Source organism: Nelumbo nucifera, chromosome 3 (assembly GCF_055504915.1).
Source record: "Nelumbo nucifera cultivar China Antique chromosome 3, China Antique-T2T, whole genome shotgun sequence".
Classification (NCBI taxonomy): domain Eukaryota; kingdom Viridiplantae; phylum Streptophyta; class Magnoliopsida; order Proteales; family Nelumbonaceae; genus Nelumbo; species Nelumbo nucifera.
In genome coordinates this window covers 61400192-61419311 of record NC_142651.1, presented here as the reverse complement: position 1 = coordinate 61419311, position 19120 = coordinate 61400192, and the positions used below count along the sequence as shown (strand labels likewise).

Sequence of the window (19120 nt, the reverse complement as noted above, 5' to 3'; positions counted from 1 at the left end):
CGAGCTGGATTGACCCGCTTGCGAGCTTCCTGCTACACGGGACCCTCCCTACAGATCGCAATGCCGTTAGAAGGGTAGAGCGTCAAGCGGCCAAATACGTCATGATATACGAACGGCTGTACCGAAGATCTTACGCGATCCCCAACCTGCGTTGCTTGCGGCCTTCCGAAGCCGAGCCCGTGCTCCGTGACACTCATGAGGGCCTGTGCAGCGGACACTTGGGGGGTAGGGCTCTTGCCCAAAAAGCGCTACGATAGGGGTACTACTGGCCAACAATGAAATCAAATGCTATTGAGCTCGTCAGGAAGTGTGACAAGTGCCAAAAGCTTGCCAATATCCACTATCAGCCCGCTATCGACCTCAAGTATCTCACCAGCCCGTGGTCTTTCGCGCTATGGTGCATCAATATACTCAGACTATTTCCACCAGCGACAGGCCAAAGGAAATTCTTAGTGGTAACAGTGGATTATTTCACCAAGTGGGTAGAAGTTGAACCTCTCGTAACAATCACAGCTCGAAATGTGCAAAACTTCTTTTGAAAAAATATAGTGTGCCGCTTCGGGTTACCTTGGGTACTGATTTCTGATAACGGTAAGCAGTTTGAGGACATTAAATTCCAGGACTGGTGCCAAGACATGGGGATCCGACAGAACTTCATTTCAGTCGCACACCCTCAAGCAAACGGTCAAGTAGAAGTCACAAATAGAGCCATCCTCCGTGGACTAAAGTTACGGCTAGACCGAGCTAAAGGACTATGGGCAGACGAGCTACATAGTGTTTTATGGGCTTACCAAACCACAGAGAAGACCACCACAGGAGAGACCCCCTTCAACATTACCTACGACACTGAAGCAGTCATCCCAGCTGAGATCGAGGTCCCCTCGCAATGACTAGAAGCGTATGACGACAAGGCAAATGAAGACGAGCTATGTACCAACCTCGACTTACTCGACGAAGTAAGGGACCTCGCATATATCAGGACTGCAGCCTACCAGCAAAGAGTAGCTCGGTACTATAATGCTAGGGTCAAGAAGCGGAACCTCCGCGTCGGTGACCTGGTCCTTCGTAAAGCTTTGGTACCTGAGCCCGGTGTTGGCAAGCTTGGACCAAATTGGGAAGGACCCTACCGAGTGAAATGGGTGCTCGGGGAAGGAACATACGAGCTCGAAACCCTAGAAGGGAAACAAGTATCTCAGGCATGGAATATTGTCAACTTAAGAAAATATTACTTGTAACTACTAGGCAGATCACGAGTCACTCTCAGAGCCTAAGGGCCAAAATGCCGAGCTAAAATGGACCTCAACACGATAAGACCCAGTCACCTCTATAGCATGGGCGAACTACAGAATAGACCACGAGTCATTCTCAAAGCCTAAGGGCCAAAATGCCGAGCTAACATGGACCTCGACGCAATATGACCCAGTCGCTTCCATGGCATGGGCGAACTCCAAGAGTGGACTATAAGTCACTCCCTCAGCCTAAGGGCTAAAACGTCGAGCTAACTAAGACCTCGGCACTGTGGAAGACTTAATCACTTCATTGGTAAAGGCAAAGTATTAAGTACCGGAGGCATAGGCAGCTCGGGCCTGAACCCTATGAAGCGTAGCTTGTCTCGGTATATTGGTTGAACCTAACAAGGAACAACCTATGAGCATACAGTTCGGGCGTACATGGTAACTACTTCGAGGTATACTATAAAAATACCTCAAGCATTAAGGGATAGCTCGGGGTAACAACTACCGAAAAATCCTACTTTGGGTATGCAGCTCTAACAGCTCGGGTGATAAAATCGCTTTAGCAAAAAATAAAGAGCATACCATACTTAATAGAAAAAAAGATAAAAATTCCATTACTTGTTTATATAAATAAAAAACCGGGCTTAACAGCCCGGGAAGAGTTAAACAAAAGAAAATTAGGGCCCAACCGCCCAAGAAAGAGATTTAAAAACCGGGTTCTGACACCCAGGAACCACCAGAATTCATCCAAGAGAAGAAAAAACAGAAGAGCCACCAGCCTCAGGGATCCACCGCCTCCACCTCGTCCTCATCCTCCGGAGAGTCAGGCTCCTCCTCCTCCGCCAGGTCCGCCGTCTCAGGATCTAGGCCCTTCATTGTTATACCGTCGAGGTTGAGCCCAGAGAACTTCTTGCGGACCAACCAGCGGCAGAGCTTAAATCCAGAGCGGTAGGAGCTCAAGCCATACTCCACTTAGAGGTCGTGGTACTCCTAGGAGTCCTTAAAGTCCCACATCGCCTTAACCTGCTCGGCCACCACCATGGTGTCGAAGTTCCGAGTTCGGTCCTGAAGCGTGGACTCCAAGTCTCGAACCTGCTAGCGAAGAAGCTCCCTCTCTGCTGCCACTCTCGATGACTCCTCCCTGTAGCGAGCACTCTCCTCAGATAGCCAGGCGATTTGCACCTCCTGGTCCCGGACGAGTAGTTCTTGGGCCTCACTCCCCTTGCGAGCCTGAAGGATTTCACCTTGGGCCCAGTCGAGCTTGCCCTGGAGCTTCTGTGCGTTCGACCTCTGATTACGAGCATCACCGGAGTGGATGTTGGTCTGGAGGGCAATGGCGCAGATAGCGGAGTTCACCTGCCAACAAGCGGTTAAGGTCAGAAAAGAGGAAAAGAAAGAAAAGAAAGAGAAGGAAGAGAAAGGCCACTTACCCCCATGCAGTGAGCGGAGGCTAGCCTGGCGAGCTCTTTGGGGTCCATCTCTCCCCAGCGGGCGACCTCCTCGTGGCAGACCACCCTTCGGCTCTTTCGCGTAGCCACGAAGTAGTCATTAACGCCCTCCCAATTCCTGGTACCGAGAACTGCGGGAAGGGAAAGGGGCGAGATGGCCCAGACGGAGAGAACTGCCCTTGCCCCGAGAACTCGCCCTCCTCAAGGCCACCTTCCATGGCAACTCCCTCAAAAGGGACCGGTGAGACCTCAGGCGGTGGAGAAGCAAAGACCAGGTCAGCAGACTCGAACTCAATACCCCCAGAAGTTGAAGCTCGGTCAGGACGCGACCTCTTCACCTTACGCTTCTGGTTGCTGGATAGAAGGCGGCATGCGTCAACACCAAACATTACGGCTGCCAAAAATCACAAGGTAATAGTCCGGTAGAAAAAAAAATTGCAGGGTATGCGACCTAGAAGGCAACCTACCCGGGCTCAAGCCAGTTTGCACGAGCTTTTCCTCGGTCAAGTAGTCTGACCAATGGAAGCCAACTGCTGCCCAGGATTGCAGCATTTTCCGAACTTCGGGGTCCAACTCAACCCCTGAATCCTGGATGGTGGCCCTCCAGTGAGTTGGGAAGGGCCACCCTTCGGGGTTATGGACCACAAAATAGTCCCGCTTCTAGGTCGGGATCCTGTTCGGCAGCTCGTATAAAAGCTTAAAGCCGCGGTGGGGAGAAAAATAGTAGGAATGCCTTTCTGGAGGTGCCCAGGGAGAAGCATTCTTGATGCAGAGAATGGTGGAGAGAATGTCAAGGTTGAGGGGAAGACAGTACTCATAAAACAGAGAGATAGTCCCAACTACATTTCGGATGGAGTTGGGGTGAAGCTGGTCAATTGTGACGTTGAAATGATTCAAAACCTCCACTATCAGAGGATGTAGAGGAAGACGCAGGCCAACCATGAACTATTCCTAAAAGATCACTATCTCATTGGGACCATGCTCCTAGGGAAAATTACCAGAAGGGAGACTGTAGATAAGGTCTCCGGGAAGGTTAAAATGATGAACTAAAGATCTAAGTCTCTCCATCGACATAGAGGAGGGACCAAAGCTGTCGGGCTCCCTGCCCCGAGAAGTGGAAGCCGTCTTGCCGGAGGCCTCCCGAGCCTCTGGAGCCTGCCCCCAAGCTCTCCCTGACCTCGAGGGGGCGTCATCCTGGTTACCGTCTCAAGAATAGACGTGGTACGGATATCTAGACATATTGACAAGATGATAAGACTCGCCAGAAAAGACGAGACGGTGTGAACAGGAGAAGAGCTCGAGCAGCTAGATGGATACGCGACCTCAGAATCCAAAGACAAAGCAAGACTAGCGTAAAAGAAAATGAGGCTTGGGGCCCTCCAATTTATAGCCACTGTGCCCTCGAATCAATGGCTCGGATTGAGATAGATCTGACGGTTCGCGGTCAAACTGGCCGCACGTCTTCTAAAACTGAAATGTGACTGGATGCACGTCTCCCATGATTGAGGTAATGATGGTTGCACGACATCCGGAGTTAAGAGGCGCTTCGGCGTGTTTTCCAGCATTCAAAAAGTCAGAAATCCCCTGACTTCCGCGCACACATTTAATGCGAGCAGTCAATCAAGTTTGAACTTCGGGTCAAATCCACATGTTACACTTCATGAACTCCTCACGCTAAGGTAGCACTCTTAGCCCGAGGAGTGGGGGGCAATTGATGGAGGGTGATTTGACCCGACCCCTTGAGATGGTGACACATGGACGTGACTCAGCATAAGTAACAACTCAGCACCACAGCCTGACCGCGACTAAGTAACGAGCCCGCGGGACAGCTCGCTACGTGACAGCTTGCTATAGCGCGAGCTCACAGACCCTCGATGTACTGAAAAGGAATACTCCGAGACAAGTCTATCCCAGCTCACAAGCTAGGATAACCAACTCACTCCAATACTTAGGCGGAAAAACTGCCCTAAAGGCAAGCTTAAGAGGAATCACCTCGAAGTACCCCTAGGAGCTCGCTACAAGGCAACTCGCGACAAGATAGCTCGCTACTAAGTGACGCGATGTTTTCAGGAAGCTTCTATCTGGCAAGACCGTACCCATCAGACTGCACCACGTTCTCCTGACTGATGGCGCAGTCCCTGCCAACCCGACAGACTGCATCCACATCTCTCGACAGGTGGTGGCATGTCTGTCCTCTCGGGACGTGTCACTCATCCGATTGGGTAGTACTCTACAACGATTACCTGCGCAGCCCTGGCAGATAACGGCTGTGACAGAGGCACAATGGCGGTTACGCCTGATTTGATAAGGTCTTATAACCCTAAAATGGTCTTCCAATGTTCCTAAAAGTTTAAATCAATTCTCAAGAAAGGCTAAAACAAGATAGGAAAGGCATAGGCTATTCCTATCACCAAAATAATAAGACCCATGAGACAATTTTTAAAAGCCTCAACTACAAGACAAACAAAGCCTACTTGTACTCATTATTGTATAATGGATCATACTGCATACAATTGCTATTTTAGAAGAAATCCTAAAGACCCAACTATTAAATGGGTTCCAAAGGATATGACTAATAGGAAATGACCCTAACTAAATGGATATCAGGCTTTGATCAAGGTACACAACACATTACCCTCAAGTAATTATTCCAACTTGTTGTAATGATGAGTGATTTAATCAATGGTTTACCACAAATTGAAGATTTAAAATAACTTGAGGTCTGAAGTAGTCTCAAATAGTCGACTATCAAGGTTCTAGTCAACGAACAGACAAAGAATTTAACTGCAAAAGATCAAAGTAGTTGATTACTTAAATAAAGAACTTAAAGAGGCCTAAGATGAACTGAAATCCACTACCTAGAGAAAAGCCTTTGTTTAAAAGAAATCAACCAAACTTGAAGGCAATATGGTAAATCTATGAAAAATATAACTAGTGTGTCTTTGTAGGGGTGGTCTTTGTTTCAATGGTGAAAATTATGAGGGAAGGAAGTTTATTTCTTGTCCCTCTAGGCATGAGAGGAGGAAATGATGTAAATCCTTCCAATGGATTAAAGGCCTCAAAATGTGCCCATGTGGTCAAAGTCCTTATAGAGTAAGAGTATCAAAGAAAACACGACAAAAACAGAAAGAAACTTTAGATATGTGCTAACCCAAAATGAGATGGGGCTGTCCGTATTATAAATGGATGCCTGAAGGTCTAAAACTTCATCACCTCTCACAAAATCTTCATCTCATAAGAGAGCCTTCATCAAATGAATCTAGTACTACTAAAGAAATGGGTCTCACCACATGAAAGTGGCTGGAATTATAATGATGAAGGTGATCTACCTAACAATGAGGATATTTATCCCTCATGGAGTGATTATGGTGAAGAAGTAGATAGTCAAATTTTGTGAAGATGTATTTCTGGATTGCACAAAAGCATGTAGTAGCCTCTTCAAAATTGATCAATAGTTGATCCTTTTGTATAATCACCATAATATATATAGTTGGTGACACTCTCCAAACTACCCAAAACTTTAAGTGCTTATACTAATTAAAAGGGTAAAGAACATTAGTCATTGAATATGTAGTCTTTTTACACATAATCTCATTTGTAAAATATGTTCATCAATGCAACATTGTTATTAGTGCCTTGTTAAGGGATTTGGTATACAATAGGATGCATATGATTTTCTACTTGGCTATATGTTCCGATTAAGTTACAAGTGTTCTTCTATTGTATGAAATTCTATTAAAAGATGGGTAACCTAAGGCTCCTATCATGATTTAAGGGTTAACATATCTATAGCTTCAATATATGGCAAAAAGGGAAAATGACAAAAAAAACCTTATTCAGTAGAAAGCATTGATAGGGGATTAAATATGTTATTACTCTCTCAAAAGGCATTTTTAGCCAAGAAATAATCCTTTGGCAGTTTTTAGTTGAAGGTAACTAAAAGAATATATCCTTCTTAACTGATTTTGATATTGTATACATTACTCTCTCATCCCATGCTCATACATTTGCTTGTCTTTGTTTATGATGAGCTTATGGTTTATTATCCCTCTGCTCCCTTTATTCTAGTTGGTTTTAGAAGGGGGAGAAATTTTATATTGATTGGAAAATGTTATCATGAATTATTGCAGGGAAAACAAGGGAAGAAATGCTAATGGAAGAAAAAATCTTCCCAAGAAGAAAGGGGAGGTTCTTCCTACATGAAATATACAACAATTCTATATGTTTATGGGAGAGATTAAGTTGTTCCCCACATATACATCAAGGGGAGATTTAAACTTTTTCCCCATATGTGCTTCAAAAGGAGCTTGATGGAGTATTCCCCCAAATAAGAATGATTTAGGGGAGAATAGTCAAATGGATCCCTCATATGATTCAAGGGATGTTAAAAGGTTGCATTATATTTGAATGTGATATCTTTTTTGGTCAACCATTTAATTATATGCACTTAATGTTTAATCCACTTATGATTTAAACTAAGCAACAAGTGCTCATCTTATATGCAATGGCTGATCTAGGACCTTTGACCAATGGAAGTAAGCATTATCATAACAAAAACTTATTCATGATGTTTGAGTAATTAAAACAAAAAATGAGATTAAAATATTTTTACTCTTAAGAGAAACTAAGGGTTATAAAACATCAAGTGGAAGATCTCACCCCGAAGGAGAAAACACATCAACAAACTCAAGTGTATTTCATCATTCAAGAATGAATAAAGATAGAATGAAGGACTTGACTTGGTTTGTCTCTTTGATTTCCTCCTCTACAAGCAACCTGTACTCCAATTTTAAACTTGAAAAGAGAACAAATGGTTCTAATAATCCCTATAGTTCTCAAGGGTAGTGATTGTCATATTAGGAAAAATAAGAGGGTAAAAATCATGTAACTTCTCATTACTTTATTTCAATTTTAGATTTTAAGTGGGTCCTAAGATGTGGGTGCGCTACAAGTCATTCTTGTATATTTGAGTGGGGGCATTGTAAAAAATTCAAATTTCTTTTTTAACTACATAAAACTTTTTCAAATGTTAGTGGGGGCATTTTCCCACATTGACATCTACATAGTTCTCCCCCGTTCATATGACTATTCCTATGCTTATGATCAACACTATTCATTTCTAGAATGCTATATCTACAATATCTTATTGAATGAATTAACTTATTTATGTACAATGAGCTAAAATATTTATGTAGCATATTATTCAAGAGAGTTATCTTGGTACTATCCATTTGTACTTAAATGTTTGTTATCATCTCTTTATCAATGGTTTGCTATCATCAAAAAGGGGGAGAATGTTAGTCCTATGTGTTTTGATGATAACAAAGCTCATTGAGCGTACTAATGGTGTGGTAAATATGCAACTAATCCAAGTAAGTTTGTATAGGCTACATTTGTTATAGACATCTTTCTAAAGAAGAAGTAAAAGCATTATTTGATTCAACTGAATGAGCTAAACATCATCAATACTATCACCACACTCCCCAAAGTTAAGAAATGCTCCAAGCTCAAAGAATGAAGGACCAACAATGGGCCACAAAGGATAATAAGGTTTTGGAATAGATTAAAAAGATGTTTTTTTTTTACAACATCTAAACAAGAAGGAAAGAAGCATTAAGTCTATGGTCTAAGTGTCATATCTTTTAAGTTCTTTTGGTAAAATCATCTTAGAGACCAATGGCTATAATAGATTTGGTTCCAGGCTTTTTGGACTTAAAAAAGTGTTAGAATCTTAAAAATCATTCTTAAAAGCCAAGAGAATGATTCCTAAACCTTTGGATTAATTTTCCAAGATTTTTTAAGTGTTGGCCTACAAATAGTCAACTACCCAAAATCATAGAATCAATTATCCTTGAAAGTAAAGGCTACTACCAAGCAATAATTGACTACCCAAAATGCATAGTAAACTACCCTTGACAACCAAGATATGAAATGCCTTGGCACTATGCTGTAGTCGACTACCTTTGACAGTCGAGACATGAAATGCCCTGGTATTATATTGTAATCAACTATCCAAAAATGCATTGTCAACTTCCTTTCATAGGATGAGTTTGAAATATCATATCAGTCGACTGATTGAAGGAACTAGTTGACCACAAGAAAAAAAAAAGATTCCTTCCTTCATCTAGTAAGCGACTACTAACTTGTAGTCAACTACTTTGACATATTTTTTTGACCATTTGAAGGCATAAATGACTACTTATGTTTTTAGAATGTGTTTTATCTTGCTGAAGACATTTTGAATCATTTCCATGAATAATAAAAGTCCTTTAACAGCTAAAAAATGGTTACTTTCTCTCCATCCTCTATAAATAAGAGATTTTGGCTTTAAACAAACAATAAGCAAGTGAACAACCTATGCATACATTGTATGTAATGTATAGTTGTTTGTGAGAGCAAGTTTACAAGAGCATTTTTTCTTTAAAAAAAACTCTGAGCTTTAATAGTTCTAAGAGTGAGAAAAATTTACAAGACTTTGTGCTTGTATAGTCTCACCAAGATATTGTGAATCTCTTCACTAAGTTGAGCATATGAGTTTGCTTAATCTCTTGCAACAGAACAATTGTGTTATGTTTTGTTTTATCTACCTATTGAGAGGTTTTGTCATGCTGTATTTGAGCTATACTTTAATATCATTTAATTACAAGAGGTGTTTTAAGGTTAAAAACCACTAGAAGTTTATTGGGACTTGCAAGGCCAATCAGGGCTTGGTGGAGACCTTGAAGATCTACCACCTTAAGTTAGGTAGGTACCCGTGAAGTTCTACTAAGTGAGAGTAGCACTTATAAGTCTATCCAAGGTTGTAGGAGCCTTAAAAAACCTATGGTTGTAAAGGTTTTGTTGACACTTAGGAAGTTCAGTTGTATGAGTTAGTGAAAATCCCCAGAAGGGTGTTTAAGGTAGATGATTTAGGTAGGGTTTTTTGAACCTCTATAAAAATCATGTGTGAACTTTCTATTTTCTTTTTTTTTTCTTTTGTGCTTTGTTTGTTTCTATTAGCAATATTGTTATAACCAGCATCAAGTTAGCACTTCATGGCACTAAAAGATAAGGATCAGCCTCACTCTAAAGATATAAGAATCACACCACATTCTAATAACTCCAAAAGACTTCTCCTAACCATTTAACCCATCCTGTACATATACACTTGTAGAAACCACTAACACATGTACTGTAACTCAATGAAAATCTTATACTACACATATTCACTGCAATGAAAGTGTGTGGCAAAGTTTATCTCAAGTTTGTTTTTCTAGTTTTTTTAGTTCTATCATGGTATCGAAGCCCATGGCTTCCACTTTGTCTTCATGTCGAGTCATGCCACTTAATGTTAATTAGATGACTCTAGTAAAGTTGGATCACTACAATTATCTATTATGGCATTCCTAGGTTATTCCATTTCTACATGGAGCAAAGTTATATGGTTACATTACATGTTCATTTCCCTATCCACCAAAGTATTTGTCAGGTACAAATCGAGTGAAAGAAGTAGTTAATCGTGTATTCACTACTTGGGAGCAACAAGATCAATTAATTCTTGGATGGCTTCTTAGTTCCTTATGGAAAGCATCATTGCACAAGTAGTTAGTGTTTCCATCTCTAAGGAGTGTTGGGATGCTCTATCCCATTTGGTAGCTTCCAAATATAGTGCACATATAATGCAACTTCATTGTGAATTGTTCCACATGCAAAAGGGATCCATGACAATGCTAGAATACTTATTGAAACCCAAGAATATTTCAAATGCCCTTTGTTGTAGTCGAGCAACTAGTATCAAGCATGGATCTCATCCTTTAGGTACTCGGTGATCTTGGACAAGAGTACGAGTCTTTAGTGTAATCATAAGGTTTCCAAAAGGCATCATGCTCCTTGTAAAGCAATTTGTTTTCTTAACCTCCTCTTTCAAGAGTAGCTCTTTTAACTCATGGTAACTTGGAGGTTTGTACCCATACCCAAATTGTGCAATTGATTTCACTATAATCTCAAAACTCTTCAATTTTACTGTATTGAAGGTTATCCCATCTTTGTAAAACCACTTTGCAACATATTCATTTCCCTTTTTTTCTTTCTTTCTTTTTTAACTAGCTTTCTATGCTTGTTTGCACTAATTGCCAACTCCACATCTTCGGTAGTTGCCGCAGGTATATCCCCTGAAACACATCACGAGCTCCACAAAATCAGATGTGTGATAAACCAACCTTCTAGCAGTTTAGATCACTTATTGTTATGATCAACCTAGACAGAGCAATAATAAAAAAACGCAAAAAACCTAATCTAGATCAAATGTTATAGCATTACCTTCTCTTCTCTTGGTCAAATGAATTAGGACCAATGCTAGTATGAAGATCTCCTAATCGATGGAAATGAATCTCCCCCTCTCCTAATCGATCGATTCACACATGCAAGAAATTCTCAAGCGGTTCACGCATGCAAGAAGCATTATGAGGTTATATGCCATCAATTTTGAGCTTGGATGCTTTTTCAAACTCTTGTTACACTTTCAGTGTTTTCAATCAAAGGATGAAGGTTTGATGATGCATCTCAGTGGAGTTCTACAATGAAAGTACTCTTCTTCATCAAGAAGCAGTCTTCTCTATGTCAGAAATACTCTTCTTCTACGTCTCATAGGAGTTTTTCCTCTGTTGAACACGAGAGCTTGCCTTTGTCTCCAAAAGTACTTCTCCTTTGCACAGGAAGGAGTAGAACCCACGCAGGAAGGAGGAGAGCTTTTCCTTTATAGCATTTTGCTTTTGGAGGAGAACAACACAAGAAGATATGAAGTTTATTACTCGCAATTCTCAATTGAATAGAATGGGGGTTCAGACCGGTTCAATGTCACAAACGACGGAAAGATTGCCTCCTAGTATAGTCGGGTGAATGTTTTGGTTTTCTAAGCAGTGGTCTATTTTAAACTGCCACCTTACTCTTCTCTAAGGCGGGGTCTTCAAGACCACCGCCTTTGACCGGTTTTCTTGTAGTGACATGACCCTTTTTCTTTTGTTTAAAACCTCATGTGCTTATTCTCCTTGATTATATGATCATCTGAATTATAATCTAAAAAAAACATAGTTATGTTTTTCAATAATTATGCCTAATGTAGTTTACTTTTTCAATCTCTTGCATGTGGTTATACAAATTATTCTTCTTTTTTGTCTTTTACGAGTTTATTTCATTTTTAAAATTTCTTTTGCTAAGTAATCTAGTAAGATTGAATTACCAACCGCCCTAAGATGAACATGGCATTGTTAGAATGATATCATAATTGGTATTGAATAGTTGCATTTCAGAATTATTTCTTATTTCCAACAAAATTTCAACCATCAATTTGCTTAAGTTAGTTATCATTTGGTTGTGTAATCATCGAATCAGCCATGTGCTTAGAATATTATTAGATTTCTCTTTCTTTAATTTCTCCACATTAACAAAAAAAACACTCATGCTTTAGAAAATAAATTCATCAAGTTCACATTTGTTTCATCACCAGCTTGGTTACTAGTTCATTTAGAACACATGCATGCTCTCATATATTTAGCAATCAGTTTCATATTCAACAATCAATTTTAGATCACCTTCACCATCATTTTAATAGACCAATTAGTCATCATTCTTTATTGGATATCATTCCTAAGAACCCCTTGGGCAGCTCCATGACATTTAGCATATCAAGTTACTCTTCCTATTATTTTGCATTAGAGCAATAGATCATCTAGTCTTTATTCTCTTAATAAGTTTCATTGAGAATTCAGTTTTGTCATTTTTTCATTTGTATTCTTGGATTGATAGTTTATCAAGGGCCCATTTGGCAAGTCTTTTTGGGAAGATCTTTCAGTAGCTTTGACAGTCAAAAGACTCATTGAGCTTTTGCATGAAGATCTAAGCAGTCCGAAGCTAGTTTGGCAGATACACGTCTTTTTGTGCATCTTTCAGTGTCTTTCTATGCGAGAATAAAACACAAAAGACGTGAAAAGATTCATTTGGAGCTTTCCAAAATGGGCTTCTCGTGTCTTTTCAGCGCTCTGACTTTTGGTGGCTAGATCTTCCGCGAACCAAATGGGAATAGACCGAAAATCGGCCTGCCTGTCTTGTAAGCAACCGAAAGATCACACGGAAAGGCATGCCAAACGGGCCCCATGTCTTTTCTTGTGTCCATCCTTCCATCCCTCACAAGTGTGGTTAAAGGCACCATCCTCTCTTTGAATTTCGGTATGCATCATTGGCCCCTTCTATTTTCATTAGTTAATGTCTCCCTTGGATTCATATGATTTACATTAGATCAATCCTTTTTTAGCACTTTAGTGGGAGTCATTCATTGGCATTCATTTTTTTACATCACCATGCATGTGTAATTAGATAAATCATGCATGTTGTATTTAAGTCATAGCCTACCATGAATACATTTAAGGCCACAACAAATTGGAATTCCATTTGCAGTAGTCGGGTATTAAACATTCAATCATTAAAGTTCTTTAGGTATTTGCGCTTAAATGTTAGACAGCACAAGGTTATATTTTCATTACCATAGACACAATAAATCTCTTTTGATTCAACTTTCCCAATTCCCTTGCTTCCAATTATAGTTTTTCTTTTTTTAATGCAAAAACATTGTTTGCCTCCTAGATACTTGTTTTATTTCTATTCCTTCTTTCATTCAATGCTTGAAGTTATTTGTTGTTTTACTAGTTTTAAAGCCCTAAAATTGTTGGATTTTCCTTAAAACATTGGTTTAATAGAGGCCAGTTTAACCGGGTGTATGCGAGGTGCCTAAATCCTTCATGCACCTTACCTTGGTCCATGGACCCAAAGAATCTCATCCCCATTCAGCAATGAGTCACCAAGAAAACAAATTGTTTTTCTTGAAAAATTCTCAGGTTTTCCTAAATTCTCATTTCCAATAAATTTAGGTGGTGACCCCACTCCATACCATCGTCCCCCTCTGGGTCGGGTAACCACATGGGGCATGAACTTGATAGGAAAAATAACTCCTCCAACCCATGGATATTGTTGGGTCTTGGTAGCAATGGATTATTTTACAAAATGGGTAGAAGCAGCACCACTTAGAAAGGTACACATGACCAACATCGCAAACTTTATAAGATAGAACATCATACACAGGTTTGGGGTACCTATGCAAGTGTTGACAGACAATGCAATATCTTTTAAGAATTCTTAAGTGTCTGATTTGTTAAATCAATATGGTGCTAGGCTCAGACACTCCACCACATACTACCCACAAGGAAATGGTCTGGCCAAGGCAACCAATAAAGCCATCTTGAAAAAGTTAAAGAAGGTGGCCAATGAACATCAAACAAATTGCGCAGATCACTTGTCAAGCATACTCTAAACCTATAGACATTCAAGAGGAAGGTGATAGGCACATTACCCTACAATTTGGTTTATGACCAAGAAGTAGTCTTACCCATGGAAATATTGCTAGTGTCCACAAGAATTGCACAATAGCTAGGAAGGGAACATAAGTAAAAAACCATGGATGAAGCGCTTTATACTCAACTATAATACATAGATGTGGAAAAGAGAAAAAGCACTAACAAAGCAAATAACATACAAACAACAGATAGCAACACATTACAACGAGTTGGTAAAGAAAAGAGAATTCAAAGAAGGAGACCTAGTTTTGAAGGTAGCTCTACACATTAGATAGGTAAATTTGCTAAGAAATTCACCACGAAGTGGCAAGGACCATATGTTATCAAAGAAGTAGTTCTACAGATTCGTTATTATGTGCTAATTATGTGCTTCAAGACTTAAATTGTATCATCCATGACAAATGATAGAATAACAAAGTGTTTTCAGACTTTCTTTTATTATATATTATATATTACTATATTTTTTGTGGCAAATATATATATATATATATATTATATACAAGGCCATTTACTAAAACACCATCTATAGTTTCATGGATTTACAAAAACCTACCTCATAGTTTGTGTTTTACTAAAACATCCTCTATAATCAACAATCAATTTACTTAATCGACCTTCCATTAGATGAAAGTGGAAAATGGCTGTTTTAACACTAACATCTATTCAAATAAGTTTAATCAAAAGAAGCTAAAAACAAATTTGCATGTCATTTTTGCCCCTAGTAAAACATGGACAATCACTTTATTTTTCTCTAGTTGGCCCAATTTTGTTTTCTATACAAAGAAGTGTTAGTGGTACTTTTGGAATAAGCAACCATGAACCACCTTTGAACATTTTCCACTTAGTATTGGGGTGATTGAACCGTGGGCTTATTTTTGAAACTGAACCAGGGTTGCCGAAATCGAACCGAACCATGGAAATCCAGTAACCAAAACCGAATTGAAGTCGATCAGTTAATCGGTTGACCGATTCGGTTAACCATCGATTCGGTTCATCGGTTTTTCATTTTTTTATTATTTACAATATATATTATAGAAAAATATATAAATATAATAAAATACTAGAAATATATATAAAATATTATATTTTAAACAATAAATAACATATTATATACTAAAAATTTATTTATTTATATATAATGCATATTTATTAATTTATAATGTATAAAAAATAAAAAATATATTTAATATACACAAATATACATAATATATATAAATATAGTTATATCGGTCGGTTCGCTTAACCGCTAATTTTCTATTTTGGTTAACCGAAACCGAATCGGTACCTTTGATTTTTTTAAATCACAAACCGAAACCGAATCAATTAATTCGATTTAATTTTGGTCGATTCGGTTTTTCGATTTTTCTTGCTCGCCCCTACTCACTATAGGGGTACTTTTGGAATAAACAGCCATGGGTTTTAACTTTGTTTAGATGATTATATTACTATTTTTATAGAACAAATGTGTTGAATTATAGGGAGTGTTCTAACAAATAACCCTTATATATTATATATATTTCGTCTACGGTTTACAGTTTGGTTTTAAAACGAACCGAACTGAAAATTACAATTCAGTTCGGTTCGGTTTGGCGGTTTGAACCGTACAATGAACACCGCTACCATTACTACTGTACTACGATCCTTTCTGGACTCGAGAGTCGAGATTTTGAAAGAACAGTTTTCTCTCCTCTTCCGGTGTCATCCCCGTCTTGTAGAGTTTAGAAGAGTAAAACGATAAAAGGAAGCAAGAGGGGGTTCACATCAATGTCTCCGTAAATTGGTGACCAGAGGAAAATCACGAGGTTAGGTTTCTTCACTCCATCTCTAAATTATCTTTCAATTCTCTCTTATTTTTCTCTATCTGGGATAGCTCCTGGTTCCTTGATTTTTTCTCATATACATCTTGTTTTCCTTTTCTTTGATCAGTTTTGATGGAGAACAGGAGTTGTTGAAAACCTTAGTTGCACTACAACAGGTTGAATTGCAGTTCGAGTAACTTGGATTGAGTTGGATGCCAAAGATAATTGTTTAGGGTTCTTATTGGTTCTTGGCTAATAGATGAATTATCTCGTGGTGTTGTTTAGGGTTGTTTGAGTAAACTTAGCGCAAGAATATCTTATTTGAACTAAATAATATTTGGGCCTTTGGGGTTCACAGTTGGTACTAAAGAAACAAGAATTTTGGGAGTATGAATTAGTTATGAGAAAATTTCAATACCGTCGAAGATCATGACATCGGGATGGAGTTGGTGCACAATATTGTCAATATCATAGATTCTGCCTTGTTATTAACACCTTGCTGAAGATAGCAAGTGTTCAAGGATTTCCTTCAGGTCAAGGGACACCTAGGCGGGTGCCTAGGCGACAAGGTACCCTTTGAGGCTCGCCTCGCCTAATCGCCAAGCAGTTTTTTACTTCCTACTATAAAATACTTTTTTGTTCATTCATTTTTGAGATTATGATTATAAAATAGACATTAGTAAACTAAAATAATCATTTTGTGTGTTTATATGCTATTTTTTATTTTTTTCTTATTTATTAGGGTTTAATCAACACAAACATTGCTAAATGCTGTATTGAACCCTAAGACTTCAAAACCTGAACCAATAAGTAAGGAAGAACTTAAAATTTTATCTACTACTACTACTACTACTATCACTTATTATTTTCCTCTTTTCCTATAACAAAAATAAGGGTTCATCCCCTATATTTTTTGAATTTTATTTTTCTTATTCTTTTTCTTCTCATGAGTATGTTGATTTTCTATACTTTAATATGAACTTTATACTTTTCTTATGAAAATTATGAATAATTATTAAGGAAACATGGTTATGGTACCTAGGGAACTACCCTAGGATCTATGTTTCAACATAAAAAAATCCATCGCCTAAGCGCCCACCTAGGCGACAAGGCGCCCCCTGTCGCCTAGCCTCGCCTTGGTGCCTTGAAAGCTATGATTTTATGTACTTTATACTTTGATATTTTTAAGAGTACAAAAGTAGAAGTCTATTCAAACAACACCTTAGTTTCAGGTACCTTATAAGGTCAGCTGTGACAGTTATTCATAAAAAAGGTCATTTGTTACAGTTCAACCTTATTCTACGTATATGTACCAATCTCCGGTTCCTAGAAAAAGAAAAAAGTTTATAATTTATTTTGGAACTTGCGTTTATATCCTACTAATCTTTAGGGAGAAAAATATTTGTTTTTCTTTTTTCTTTATTACCAAAAGAATCCACTATTTACCCTCAGAGAGAAAATTGACAAAAAGAAAAAAAATTGCAATGATGAGGTTCAGAAATGGATCATAGTCCTTAGTTGAAATTGCATGCATTGAGTAAATCCAAGGTTCAAAGTATCGATACGCCCTTGTGTGTCGGCAGGGGCGTATTGGTACTAAAAAGACTCACCGCTCAATGTTTTTTTTAGTTTTTTTTTTTTTCAAAATTTGATTTTTGGTGATGTTTTATGTATTTTTTTATTGAAATAAATGGGGGTCCAGAAACACCTGTAAATAGGTGTATCGAGACCAAAAGATACGATACAATACGTCCGATACGGGGCGTATTGTATTGATACTTTGAACCTTGAGTAAATCATAAGATTCACAGGTTTAATTTTTATACTCATATGATAATTATAGATTCTTTTAAGAGGATGACTTACTAGTAAGTTCAAATTTCAGCCCAACTAAAACATGCATTGTAAGGTTTTGACACTACTTATTTCAAATGAAATTTTAACGCATGGTCCTATCTGGCCTGCTAAAATAATCACATCATACTGCCGGCATGGTGAGAAAACATGCCAATGATTCCATCCAGCCCTGGATTTTGCGGAGAAATATTATTCAACATCAGAAGGTAGTGCACCAGTCCTCAATAATCTCCTTTGTGATATAGCAATGTACAAACAAATATGGGGGAGGAAAAAACCAGAAAGAGTACTGAGGTCTCTTGACAGATTGCACTGCAGATCCCCCTAAACTATCTCCTTATGAGAAGAGACATTTGATATTAGAAATGGTAGGGTTGCACAACTTTCATGATGTTGTAATTTCCCTTTCTTTTGTTAAAACTTCCCTTCTCATCTTCTTTTCATCTCATATGTGGCATATAGGGTTTGGAAACTCCAGATTCACAATTCTGTCAGGTTTTATGTGCAGTTAGGTTCAGAGTCCAGATCAATACACAGGATTAGTTGGGAGGTTGTTACTAGAACTGAGATTGTTGGTGGATTAAGCATAGGAAATATTCAAAAAAGAAGTGAGGCTCTATTGGGAAAATGTTATGGAGATTGACAATGTATAGCAGTATAGGGATGAGTTGTGGGCCAAGGTGGTTCTAAGTATTCATGGGCAAGCAGCTAATGTTTGGCAGTTTGGGATGCAAGAGTATTGGCTAGGGCCACAAGAGCTTCTCCTTGGAAATCTATTCATGCCTTTCTACCATCTTTCTTGCCTTTTATTGGGTATGACTTGTGCTTTGGAAATCGTGTAAAATTTTGGGAGCATATTTTGGTGGGGGACTCATCATTGGAAGAACAATATCCTTCCTTGTATTCCCTATCAAGTTTTAAAAATGAGTTTGTCTGCTTTTCTGGTTCCTTCTGGCTCAAGTTTTGGGAGTGGGATTTGGGTTTTAGAAAGGTATTAGAGTCTCTGAATCTGACAATATTTTGGCCTTGATTCAAATACTGGAAGGAATAGTGTTAGATCCTTAAACTATGGATAACTGTATTTGGACTTTATCTTCCTCTGGTGCCTTTTCTTGTGCCTCATTCTTCAAAACTCTAGTACAACCCTCTGATGGTTGAACTGGTCAAGGGAATTTGGGGTAAATTGATTCTTCCCAGGATTAGAGCCTTTTGTTGGGAAGTTTTCCTGGAAAGGTGCAACACTTGTGGTTTGCTCCAATTAGTTTTTGCTTTGATAGAAGAAAAAATCTAATTGGTTTTTTCTGTCCTTGTGAAATCTGAAGTTATTGATACAAAAAAGACCTAATTGGTGCTTATCCCTGAATTGGTGCATCCTTTATAAGGATAATGGTGAGACT

The 19120-nt window shown here is 38.7% G+C and overlaps 1 protein-coding gene across 6 annotated transcripts in view; it reads left to right on the top strand.

The window, feature by feature from the left end:
* The first annotated feature begins 15703 nt into the window (after positions 1-15703).
* LOC104609404 (transcription initiation factor IIE subunit beta-like) overlaps positions 15704-19120 on the top strand; it is a 29381-nt gene continuing 25964 nt past the window's right edge. For 2 of the 6 annotated variants that reach the window (XM_010275704.3, XM_010275700.3), the window contains exons 1-2: positions 15705-15869; positions 15994-16042. The gene's annotated coding sequence lies outside the window, so the exon portion shown is untranslated. Of the gene's footprint in view, positions 15870-15993; positions 16436-19120 lie in introns of all 6 variants that reach the window. The other 4 variants (XM_010275702.3, XM_010275699.3, XM_010275703.3 and 1 more) reach the window with 4 other exon arrangements.